The 13874-nt window shown below is 32.2% G+C and overlaps 1 long non-coding RNA gene across 1 annotated transcript in view; it reads left to right on the top strand.

Moving 5' to 3' along the window:
- The window catches only part of LOC128547567 (uncharacterized), a 51859-nt gene extending 40314 nt beyond the window's left edge, over positions 1-11545 (top strand). Inside the window, exons 2-3 of the long non-coding RNA XR_008366598.1 lie at positions 10971-11054; positions 11487-11545. This is a non-coding gene — a long non-coding RNA (uncharacterized LOC128547567). The remainder of the gene's footprint in view (positions 1-10970; positions 11055-11486) is intronic.
- The last annotated feature ends 2329 nt before the right edge of the window (positions 11546-13874 follow it).

Raw genomic sequence — 13874 nt, 5'->3', positions numbered from 1 at the left:
AAAATTTACTGAAATTTGTTATGAAATCCAGAAAAACAGAAGGTTTTTTCTTCAAATTTCCCTCAATAACCCAAAAAATTTACAAAAGATATGAAATACCTGCTTTTACAACAATAAATGGGCCCCCGAGTCAATTGTGACGCAACAATACACAATTTTCTAAAATATATTTTTTTGTAAATTTTAAAAAAAAAAAAAAAAAGAATCAAAACTTCTTTTGCATCTTTAAATTCTTTGTTTTACACCAAAAATGTCAAAAAACCCTTAAAAAAACAAAAAACCATTTATGTAAAAAAAAACTTTTTTTTCAGAACTACATTTTTTCCTGATATGCCTCCCTGCATTACGCTCGAAATTTTATGACAGATTTGTGTTTGACATGTTTTTGTTTGATGGTTCCAAAAAAAATATTTTCTTGCAGAAAATTCTGATTACAAAAATTAAAAAGACCATGCTGTCTCATAAACAAAAATCAAATTTAAGCAATTTGGTTACCCTGGAACTACAAAATTTTTCAAAAAAAAAAGCTATTTTCTGCAAAATCTGTCATGTAAAAAAACTTTAACTTAAACCATGGGTTTAAAATGATTAATTTTTGAAATAAATATACTAATTCAGCCCAAAAAAAATTTTTGCATTTGTAGTTTTTTTTTGCAATTTTTGGGGAAAAACCCCCTACCCACATGGGAAAAGGAGTTTTTTTTTGTAAAAAAAGTTTTTTCCAAAGGTTGTGCTTTAATGCACACCTGTTGTAGTTTGAAAAAATAGATCATTCAAAAACCATGTCTTAGATTTTTGCATGCAGTTTGGAAAATTTATGTTAAAATTTTGTATTGTTTGAACAATTTAAGATAGTGCTTCTCAAAAAACTTCACAGCTGCATGACATCAAAACACAAATTTTCCCCTCAATATTTTCTCACAGTTACTAATTTTATTATTTTTTTCTTGAAACACATTTGAAATTTGAACTGAATTTTTAATTTTTTTCATGTCATGGGGGCCCGGAAAAAAAGACATTATTTGTCCCAAAAAGGAGTTATTTGCTCTACATATTTGTGACATGCACAAAAATTCCACAGGAAATGATTTCAGCGGGATGATCAGTAAAAAATATTAAAACCCTTTCATTCCCATTTAAAATTTTCCCAATATTCTTTCATCTCTGCAAAAAAAAAAAACCCATCAATTTTAAAAACCTTAAATTTTAATAAGATTATTAAAAGGGTTACAGAAAAAAAAGGGCAGAAAACATTTTTTTAAGTTTTAAAAAAGAGTTTTTTTTTTTAAAAGCTGACTAAAACAGTTTGATAAGCAAAAACCACCCAAAAGAATTTTAAAAGTTTTCCCGGCGAAAAATTTAGTTTTTTCAAGAATACATAAACTACTAAGATTAAAAACCGACTAGACAAACAATTCAGGGGGCAAAAAAAACAAATGAAAACACAAATACTGAAAAAAATAATTTTAAAATATAAAAAAATACTTACGGGATATATTCTTTTTATTGTAGTCTTTTACTTATTCACTTTTTAATAAATTAAAACTAATTTTTTAAAAGGGTCTATAATAAAAAATCTTTTCCCCTTTAAAAAATGTTATGAATAAAAATAATTTTTTAATTTTTAATGCTATTTTAATGTCTTTTTTTCTTTCTTAGAATAGCAGTATAGTAAGTGTAAAAATGAAATAAAAGAAATTTAAAAAACCCCCATAAAATCCAGCGTTTTTGTATTTGACCTTTCCCGGAACATCATTTTTTAACACGTTTAAGGTCATTGCAAACAAGCCCCAAAAAATTCCCCCAGTGGTTGAAAACGAAAAATGAAAAAAAAAATACTGAAAAAGGCTGAAATTTTTGATAAAAATGCCCTGGGCATTTCTCATAAATTATTTACACAAAGACTTCTAAAAAAGAGTAATAGGGGTTTTTAAATTCCCTGGCAAGGCTTTTAAAACAAAAATGATCTAAGTTTATTTTTTTTTACTAAGTGGGGTTTTAAATCCCCTTGTCCCAAAAAACATTTCAAAATGGTGAGGAAACCCGAAATAATGGCCAAGTGAACAGTAAAGGCCCAAATTTAACATGAAAAACTTTGGGAAAAAAATGTTTTTACCAAGTAAAAAAAAATTTAAAGCCTTGTAAAGTTTTTTTTTATGGGGCTGATTTGACAATTTCCAATAAGAAAAATTTGTGGGGTTAACTGACAATAGATATGTTTCAACTAATTTTTAACAGTCACAATTTATGGGAAGGCAAAAATTTTAAAATGAACAGGGCTTTAACTTTATATTTTCTAAACATTTTGACGACTGTTGTAATTTTTTTTCTGGGACCCGAGTCACGAGGTCTTTTTTTGTAAAATGCTTGCATACAGAATTTTACGGAAAAAAGTCAAAAACCCCATTTAAAAAAAATTTAAATTTATGGGAGAAATTTAGTAAATAAAAATATATCTACAATATAAATTTACACTTGTAAAAAAAAAGTGAACTGCACCAAAAAACTACCCGAATCTTCATTAGTGTCAAATCCCGGGGAAATTTTTTGGGAAAAAATTAAACGGCAAAACTTCGATTGAAATCAAAAATATTTTTAAAAACTACATATTTGGGATTAATACTTTCTTACCCCTTTAGATTTTGCTAAATGTCATTCTTTTTAAAAAACGAAAAAATCATCAAATAAAAAGTTTTTTGGGATTTCATTTTCTTTCCCCCCAAAACCTTTCCCTGGTTTTTCAAATGGCGTGCGATTCCCAAAAGGGGGATAAATTTACAAACTTTTAAAAAATTTTTTAAAAAACGAATTGCAAAAACATGGAAAAGTTTATAAATGTCACTTCATTTTTTTTCTTGTGGCAAGGTAGATAAATTTTTTTGAAAAAAAAGGGAAAAAAAATTAATTGCCGGGGAACACGTGGGAACGCCACCATTTTTTTTGTGACGTAACTTTAAAACGTGTTTTTTTCAAATGACGAAAAGCCGAATTTTTGGGCCCAAAATGTCCCTGGGGCGTCACATATAAACATGTAAGAAACCTCAAGGAAAAAACCAAAAAATTTTTAAAAAATGACAAAATACCTTTTTAAAAATGAAAAATATTGCAAAAATGCAATTTTTTTTTCCCGGGCTTTCAAAGCAAAATTTCACCTTTTTAAACCTTTTTTAAAAATTTTACCAATCACTGTTTTTGAAAATTAAAACTGATTGCTGACATTGATTTTCCAAAAAAAACAAAAAACAGAATTTTTTTAAATGGGAAAAAAATGACAAATATTTGAACAAGAAAAAATTTTAAAAAACTGAAAATTTAATTTTTAAAAAAGAAAAAGACATTTGACCTTTAAAAAGGGCAGGTTTTTACCCCTTTACTTTTTTTCAATTTTTAATTTTTAACCCGGATATTGTCAGTTTTAAAAAACTTTAAAAAAAGAAAAACTAATCAGTTTTAACTAGAAGTGACAGAAATAAAACCCACACAATAAAGAATCAAAGCCTTGAAAAGGCTTAAAGGGTTGGGGGGTTTTTTTTTAAAATTTAGTTTTCCCGTTTTTAAAAGCCCGTCAAAAATTACATGAATGAGAAACCCAAAAAAAAAAATTTAAAAAGGCCTCAAATCTAAGATGAACTCTGCCCCCAACCCCGCCTTTTGATGTAACCATGGGGTGGAATACCTTATTATTTAAAAGATTTTTATATAATCTAAAATGATCAGTGTGAGTGGATTCAGTTTAATAAGAAATTTCCCTTTTTCAATTTAACCCTTTACAGCACGTTATTTAATGGGGACATTTTTTTGCAGCACATGAAATCTTTTGGAAGTGAATTTGGAATAAGAAAAAGATGCTTTTTAATTTTTCAAAAATACACTTTAACTTTGGTACGGGGAAAAACCCCCAACCAAAAATCAGTGCAAAATTCTTGTTTTTAAAATTTTGAATTCTAAAACAAATTTTAAATTTTACCTTTTATAATAGGTTTGCCTTTGACATATAATGATAAGACCTACATTGCTGACCTTGCTTGACATGTATATATTAAAGTAAATTGCTAACAGTGAATTATAACAACAAGCTATTTTTGATCAAAGTAATCAGTAAGTATGGAAAAGGTTGTGATTTTTTATACAAAAGTGACTCCTGACCTCCAATACCAGGTTTGACCTTGACCTATTTTCTCTTCCATGACATCGTCTGACATATATACACTAAAATGAACAACGATCAGTTACTAAAATGACAAAACAAATACTTTTAAACAATAAAAAATATTACAAATTTGTGATATTTTTGCAACATTTTACTCACTTTTTTGCCCTTTGACCTTTGAAATTATGGTTGACCTTGAATGTTTTAAAATAATATGTGCATACCAGACATCGCCTACTTTTTACACATTAAAATGAACTGATATTGTTGATTAATATCGACAAAATATCACTAACAAGAAGAAAAGTTAAAGAGCTATTTTTTCAATCATTTATTTGAAAATGACCTTTGACCCTTAATATCACATTTGAACTTGTCTGATTGAAAACGATATCTTTCTTACTGACATTGTCGGACATATATACATTAAAATAAATTACAAGCAATTTCAAATAATGATCAGAAATAGCTGTTATATTTCAAACAGGAAACTATTCATGCAATTTTTCACAAAAAAATGACCTTTGACCTTTGATATAAGGCTTTACCCTTGGCAGTTTTGGGGTTACCTTTGCACTGCTGGCTTTACCTGACATACAGACATTAAAACGAATTAACTTCAGTGACTTACAATGTGAATACATATTAAAAACGTTAGAAAAAGTAAATGTAACATTTTTCACATTTTTGCATGAAAATGAACTTTGACCTTCAATTATCAGGGTTGACCTTGACGTTTTGCAATAAGATTTGCATTTCTGACTTTGACTGATATATACACATTACATATATAAAGCTGAGTGACTTATGATAACAAACTAATTTTTAAGAATAAAAATAAATTTCAAATATGCCAATTTATGTGATTTATACATAAGTTTGACCTTTGACCGTAAATATCAAGTTTGCCCTTCATTCCTTTTTGATGAATTTCTTTTTGCTGACATTGGTTGACATATATACATTTACTGACAATCATATAGCTACTGTAATTAAACAGTGAAAACACTGGTAGACGTAAACTTTACCCTACCCCCTAAATTTTTACAGATGAGTTTTACCTCCCCTATCACAAACATAAGTGAACAAAATATAGATAGGCACGGCTTTGACACTTAAGAAATGGGTTTTCATGGAGGATATGAAATATTGTTTCCAAAAATGTATAAACTTCTTTTGGCCTCAATTGTTGCAATAAAAGTCCGTGAGCTCTCGGACCAGTTATTGTTGTTATATTTTCTGGTCCTATGGGATCATGGAGTCTAATAGAGTTCCGCTCAAGTCGATACTAGGGGGGCGTGAGAGGTGTTGCATATTTCATTTCCTCTCAGGAACAGACTGAGTCAAACCGAGTTTGCTATTATTCTGCTTGGTTGTATTCTATGCTTCCAAAGGATCATTTTACAGATTTTATTTCTACTAATAATGCTTTATAATGTGCAGGAATTCGTGCAAATTTCATTCAAATTCGATAACCATAAAAATGTGAATTTTTAGAGCTAGTGATTGGCAAATCAGTTAGATTTGCCAACCGATTAATCGGCATAATCGGACAAGCCAACCGATTCGATTAATCGGATATAATCGGATAATCGGTTGCTTTAGTTGCGTATCTATAAGTTCATCTCACAGTGTATGTTTTATGTCATTACTTAAAAAAATGAACCACACAGACATCAATATCCTATTTCTTTTGTATTCCTTCATAAACATGAGTAAGTTAATAGCATAAATGTAAAGTATTTGTGAAGATAGTAAACTTCAAATCAGGTACTTGTCTTAATTTCACAAGGGACTTTTCCAGTGATATTGTTATTAAATTAAACTTATTTATTAATCCTTAGGCTTAGTTAACGACTGGAATTATTTTAATCCCACAAAAGCAAAAAATGAAAATTCCTTTGCTAATATGCTTGCGTAAGTCTTACGGCATGCAATGCATACTGCCATACTAATGTCAAGAGTTTAGGTTGTTGGTTTTCCCGACTTAATTTTGCAAAAGCCATATATCTTCCAAAATCTGGGTGATCACAGATGACTTCAGTTTCTTTCGAGACTTTGGAGTAAGCCATTTTACGTAGAGTAGTTTCCCTTGGCATAACTGCCCCCAAAGAACCGTTAATACCAGAAAGAAAATGGTCAGAAACAACTAAATGATTCGTTTAGGGTGCCAAGTAATTAATCGGTCAGGGAAAAAGTGAAGTCGGCGATCGCGCTCATGAATGCAAAGCCGACGATTATTCGATTGTCACCGATTGTCGGCCCATCACTATTTAGAGCCCATGTCAATCGGACGCAATAATCAATAGTAACGTCATTTGTAGTTAGTGTGATGATAATTTAAGACCATGTATTTCTAAATACATTTTGAAAAGTTATTTTTTACTTTTACACACTTTTCCCAACTGTGTAGGGATTGTTGTCACATGATTTAGATATTTGTTTTTCAAATCAGAGATGCTTTTATATTGAAATGGCTATAACCCTTGCTGAAAACATTTTAAATATTTTTAGGCATTTTTTTGTTGGCCGTTATCTTTCTGTAGTCATAAATACTGTGAATAGTTTTATCTTATCTGTTTAGAAATTTCAAAATTGGAAAGGCTTATGTATGATCTACACATTATAAAAATACACAAACCTTTGAAGATTTCAGTAAAAAAGATATTTCATCGAACATAGTACACCATTTAAATTAATTTTATATAATCGATAATTTTGGTCCTCCTCAAATCAAACCATTTGCGTTTAGTAGGAACATCAATAGATTGGGACGAACAATACATACCGACTTGAATTTTAAATGATTTTCTATAATCAGTATTCCTTTGCTTTCCAGAGACGAACTAGCAAACGTTTAGGTAGACCAGAACCAGAATTCGGACATGATACGGTAACGTACGAGAAAATTCAAGAACGGGTATTACAAGAACGTGCAGTGACAAACGCTATAGACGCTTCTTGGAAGCGGTTATTCAATAAGCTATTACGTCAGAATTACTGACACGTCAGGATGACACCACCCTTTACTTAGAAAGGGAAATAAAAACACAAATACTGAATAAACTTCAAACCAACCAAATTTTTACTTTACTTTCTTATTATTAAATATTGACAAAATAATTTTCTAATTACATGATCCAAAAGTTACATTATGAAACAAGGCAAAATCACTGTTAATGATAGCTAACCAAGTCTGTAAAATGTGATGTTGTATAGAAACTGTGGCAAAACACACTAAAATTGCTGTCAAAATGAACAACAAGTTAAACAATACATTTAATCCTGTTAAAAAGAAATGCCACATACTGTTTGAATAAGTGTGAAAATAGTCTTTGTGATTCTGTGCTATTACATTGTTGTTGTGTAGCAGCAAGCCTTATCAAAAAGTTACTCTAATTATGAAAAATATCTAAGTAAAGAATCCAAGATGGCTGCCACTTAAAACAAAGGAGTTTAATCTTTTAATTAATTACTTAATTTAAATTTAGCAGTAAATCAATAAAAATAATTTCAGTAATTTCTAGTATCTCTAAGGTAAGCAGAATGCCAAAGTTCCTAAAATAATTATCAAATATTTTTAATTAATTAAATTTATACCTTGGAGATTAAGTTTTGTTAGATGTTTTCAGTCTGGTGAAAAGCAACAGAATGACCAAACTCTGCCAAAAATCTACTGAGGTAAAAATGTCCTGCAGGTGGCACTGCAGTCTTGACAAAAATGTAACACTTAATCTTATTGGTCAGCATCTTTGCTTATCATTTTGACCAATCAGAGATTATCTATCAGATTACATTAAACCTTGACCTTGGTGATAAAAATAATCTCTTTGTTTAAATTCTAAAAATAGAAAAACATGTCATAGTTGCATGATAAAACAAAAAGCAGTTTAGAATAATGAGATTATAGAATATGCAACAAAGTTAACAAGAATGTAGTGAATTTAAACAATAAAATGTAACTAATAACTACATGAACTAAAACTATCAACATCTAAGTATGTGTGCATGAATGAATGAATTAATGTTAATTAAGACTCAATATAAGTGTTCTTCATGCAATACAATACAATATATCTGGGCAGTTCCTTAACATAGACTGGCCCAGGTGAAACCCCGATTGATAGACTTGCTATATACCTTAAAACATGTAGGAGTAATACTGTTGTGGCAAAATAATTATTATGCGACTTATGTAATATTATTAATATAGACATTGTTCATTATGTAATACAATGTAACAAAATGTAGCTCAAAATCTGACTTTACAACACATGCAAGTTACTATCTCCAAAACTAATGCAGATATTGAATTGAAACTTCACATGTGTCTTCGGGGTTATAAAACTAGTTGATAGCACCAAGTCCCATAACTCTGACCTTCATTTGGCCAAATTATGCCCCCTTTTGTACTTAGAAAATTTTGGTTAAAGTTTTGCGTGCAAGTACATACAGCTATAACTAAAAGGCATATTGATTTGAAACTTATTTTTTCTTTTTCTAGATCAATTACCTACCTCACTGGGTCAAGTCCCATAACTCTGACATGTATTTTGGCCAAATTATGCCCCCTTTTGGACTTAGAAAATTCTGGTTAAAGTTTTGCGTGCAAGTACATACAGCTATTACTAAAAGGCATATTGATTTGAAACTTATTTTTTCTTTTTCTAGATCAATTACCTACCTCACTGGGCCAAGTCCCATAACTCTGACATGTATTTTGAGCAAATTATGCCCCCTTTTGGACTTAGAAAATCCTGGTTAAAGTTTTACATGCAAGTTACTATCTCCAAAACTAATGCAGATATTAAATTGAAACTTCACATGTGTCTTCGGGGTTATAAAACTAGTTGATAGAATCAAGTCCCATAACTCTGACATGTATTTTGGGCAAATTATGCCCCCTTTTGGACTTAGAAAATCCTGGTTAAAGTTTTGCATGCAAGTACATACAGCTATTACCAAAAGGCATATAGCTTTGAAACTTATTTATTCTTTTTCTAGGTCAGTTACCAACCTCACTTGGGTCAAGTTCCATAACTCTTAACATGTATTTTGAGCAAATTATGCCCCCTTTTGGACTTAGAAAATTCTGGTTAAAGTTTTACATGCAGGTATTCAGGCTAATGTGTCAAAACTATGTGAATACTTGAATCAAGACTTGCTGTTACACGTTTTATGTATTGGGTGTTATAACTTAACTTCTTCTTTGAAATATATTTCTTTACATATTTTTCTGAATGTTGAGATACATACCCTAAAAAAAGCGGATCTGTGGTTATAATGTCCCTGACATATCCCATGTGTCACTGCAGGCTGTCATTGGAAATGTAGACATATCTAACTTGGACATGTTGCATAGGACAGGAAACACCATTTTTAGCTTGTCTAATTTTAGAAAAAATCTACAAGGTATTGTCGTCACTTGATCGCAGGCATCGGCGTTGGTTAAAATTTTTGTTTAGGTCCACCGAATTGCTTTTTCTCTTTTCTGATTCATTGATCAAACCTGAATTTTAAGTATGCCTTCACATCTGGACCACAAACTTAAATATGTTGCTATTGTTACTGAACAATTCATGACCTGGGATATGGTATGGGGACATTGAGACAAAGGTCAAGATCGCAGTGACCTTTGTATTGAAAATCTTTTTTGCTCAATACTTTGAGAATGGCTGCAGCTACAATCCACCTTGTGTTGGCATTGATACTGGTCAGTTAATGAATCAAATTCATTTTGGGGTCAAGGTGACAGTGGTCAAGGTCACAGCGCCTATAAATAGAAAAGTTTTTCTGCTTTATATCCAAAGTATGCCCTCATATATTGTGGTTGGCAGTGGTACAAAACATTAGATCAACCAGATTCACTTTGGGGACATAGAAAAGCATGAAATAAAAAAGCTACAATAAGGCTTTTAGTTGTAACTTGCAAATTTAGTACAGTTTATGGATATATTTGAACTAAATATTCCTTCATTTTTAGCTCGACTATTTGAAGAATAGGGGAGCTATCCTACTCGCCCCGGCGTCGGCGTGAGCGTTAGCATCACACAGATGTTATGGTTTGCGTACCACCCCAAATATTTTCAAAGTCCATTGAGATATTGCTTTGATATTTTGGTTGCTTGTTTACCATCATGACCCCAGTCTGTAAAAAGGAGGAGGCAACTCTATCAAGCATTTTGACTGAATTATGGCCCCTTTTCAACTTAGAATAAATGTTAAAGTTTGCATACCACCCCAAATATTTTCAAAGTCCATTGAGATATTGCTTTGATATTTTGATTACTTGTTTACCATCATGACCCCAGTCTGTAAAAAGGAGGAGGCAACTCTGTCAAGCATTTTGACTGAATTATGGCCCCTTTTCGACTTAGAATAAATGTTAAAGTTTGCATACCACCCCAAGTATTTTCAAAATCCATGGAGATATTGCTTTCATATTTTGCTTACTTGTTTACCATCATGACCCCAGTCTGTAAAAAGGAGGAGGCAACTCTATCAAGCATTTTGACTTAATTATGGCCCCTTTTCGACTTGGAATAAATGTTAAAGTTTGCATACCACCCCAAATATTTTCAAAGTCCATTGAGATATTGCTTTGATATTTTGCATACTTGTTTACCATCATGACTCCAGTTTGTGAAAAGGAGGAGGCAACTCTATCAAGCATTTTGACTGAATTATGGCCCCTTTTTGACTTAGAATATGCTTATTGTAATGTTATAGTTTTACTCATAGCTTATATTATACTATCAAGCACTGAGAATAGTCGAGCGCGCTGTCCACTGACAGCTCTTGTTTAATACTATCTTTCTAGGTGCCAGTGTGTCTGTACAGCTCACGGTTGATCCGACACATCCTAGGGCTCTTCCAGAATGCAAATTTCTGGGGTCAGATCAAGGTTTGTATTCAATGAAGGATGAATAATATACACTTTTTGACTCGCTTGTCGGTCAATTGTTAAAACTATAAGTCAGGAGGATCAAGGACAAATAATTGCCTTTTGACTGGCAAGCCATTTAATAAGTGGTTTATTACATGATATATCAGAAATGAATTTTCATAATTGTTTTCTTAGCAGGTTGAATTATAGACCAGTCAATAGTACAGACTACAGACTAGCAATTATTATACCTGCATTATTTTAAATGTTTATTTTAAGAAAGTATACAGTAAACTTCAGCATTAAATTCTAAATTAATTCTGAATTGTGAATATAGTCAGATGGTTATCACGTAAAATTTAAGTTTGATTACCTACAGTTTGGTTCTACAATTTAGGAAGATGTGATTGTGTCATCTTCAGCGACAACAGACATTGATTTTATTTTCAGCAATTGCACCTGTCAGAAGAAATATGAATACTAACATTCACCTCTGGTAAGACTGAAAAACAAGTTTTGATAAAACTGTAACAAGGCATTATTATCCCTCAAGAAAGATGAAGGAACATAGTAATAAGAGGTGTCTTTCTGTCAGTTCAGCCCTCCATCTGTCCCACTTTATTATGTTTCTCTACTCTTATATTAACAGTGATTAAGTTTTGGCCTCTCCCTGTATTTCCAACATTTTTGACAAAAAAGTCCTTTCCAAAAAATGTTTTATATTTACATATATTCCAATCAAAAGTCTTATCGCATAACCATGCCTTTTACAACACAATGACAATGCGCTTAGAAGTCATTTATGTTATTAATAATATTGCTTGAAATATTGGACCCTTTTAGTAGAATAAAGAGCACAAAATATATAATATTGTGGGTCTTACTCTATTTACTATTTGAAGCAGTCTTTTTACACTTGCTCAGTTGATCAGCACTGATACTAGTATTTATTTGGATAAGCTTGATTAAAGAATGGATTTTTGAAATTCATCAGGCCATTTTATATGCTGTTTGAAAAACGGGAAAGTATTATGGGAACGCCCCTGGCGGGCGGGCGGGCAGGTGGGTGGGCGGCGTCCACAGACTTTGTCCGGAGCATATCTTCTTCATGCATAGAGGGATTTTGATGAAACCAGGTCACTAGGTCTAAGGTCAAGGTCACACTTAGAGGTCAAAGGTCAAATTCAAGAATGACTTTGTCCAGAGCATATCTTCTTCATGCATGGGGTAGCTTGGTACAATTGTTCACCATCATGAGGTGGTGTGTCATACGCAAGAACCAGATCCCTAGGTCTAAGGTCAAGGTCACACTTAGAGGTCAAAGGATACAAGAATGAAAACTTTGTCCGGAGCATTTCTTCTTCATGCATGGAGGGATTTTGTATAACTTTGCACAAATGTTCACCACCACAAGACGGAGTGTCAAAGCAAGAACCAGGACCCTAGGTCACACTTAGAGGCCAAAGGTCAGATACAAAAATGACTTTGTCCGGAGCATTTCTTCTTCATGCATGGAGGGATTTTGATGTAACTTGGCACAATTGTACACCATCATGAGACAGAGTGTCATGCGCAGGTCCTTTTTTTAGAGTTACTTCCATTTGTTGTTACTATAAATAGCTTATATTGTAACTTTTTCATTACTAGCCGTAGGGAAAAATCGAGACCACTTTTCTGTAGTACAACATGCATGTTACATCCAATTCCGAGGTGTATTTTGACCTATCTCTACCTGGTAAGATTTTTGTGTGGACTTACAATTTTTTTTTTGATTTTTTTTTGTTTTTTTTTTTTTAAGATTAACTTCCCTTAGTTGTTACTATAAATAACTTACATTGTAACTTTTTTATAATTGACCGTAGGGAAAAACAAAGACCACTTTTCTGTGGTACAACATAGATGCTACTTTCAAATTTTAGGTGTACTTTAAGGTATCTCTACCTGGTAAGGAGTTTTTAGCTCACCTGAGCAATGCTCAGGTGAGTTTTTCTGATCGCTCGATGTCCGTCGTCCGTCGACCGTCGTCTGTCGTCTGTCGTCCGTCGTCTGTCAACATTTAGCTTGTGTATGCGATAGAGGCTGTATTTTTCAATTAATCTTCATGAATATTGGTCAGAATGATAACCTTGATGAAGTCTAGGCCGAGTTCGAAAATGGGTCATCTCGGGTCAAAAACTAGGTCACTAGGTCAAATCAAAGAAAAACCTTGTGTATGCGATAGAGGCTGTATTTTTCATTTAATCTTCATGAATATTGGTCAGAATGATAACTTGATGAAATCTAGGCCGAGTTCGAAAATGGGTCATCTCGGGTCAAAAACTAGGTCACTAGGTCAAATCAAAGAAAAACCTTGTGTATGCGATAGAGGTGGTATTTTTCAATTAATCTTCATAAATATTGGTCAGAGTGATAACCTTGATGAAATCTAAGCCGAGTTCGAAAATGGGTCATGTCGGGTCAAAAACTAGGTCACTAGGTCAAATCAAAGAAAAACCTTGTGTATGCGATAGAGGCTGTATTTTTCAATTCTTCTTCATGAATATTGGTCAGAATGATAACCTTGATGAAATCTAGGCCGAGTTCGAAAAATGGTCATCTCGGGTCAAAAACTAGGTCACTAGGTCAAATCAAAGAAAAACCTTGTGTATGCGATAGAGGCTGTATTTTTCAATTGATCTTCATGAATTTTGGTCAGAATGATTGCCTTGATGAAATCTAGGCCGAGTTCGAAAATGGTCATCTCGGGTCAAAAACTAGGTCACTAGGTCAAATCAAAGAAAAACCTTGTGTATGCGATAGAGGCGGTATTTTTCAATTGATCTTCATGAATTTTGGTCA

The sequence above is a fragment of the Mercenaria mercenaria genome, chromosome 1 (assembly GCF_021730395.1).
Source record: "Mercenaria mercenaria strain notata chromosome 1, MADL_Memer_1, whole genome shotgun sequence".
Taxonomy (NCBI): domain Eukaryota; kingdom Metazoa; phylum Mollusca; class Bivalvia; order Venerida; family Veneridae; genus Mercenaria; species Mercenaria mercenaria.
The sequence above is the reverse complement of the archived record's forward strand: the minus strand, read 5'-3'. Positions and strand labels throughout refer to the sequence as shown.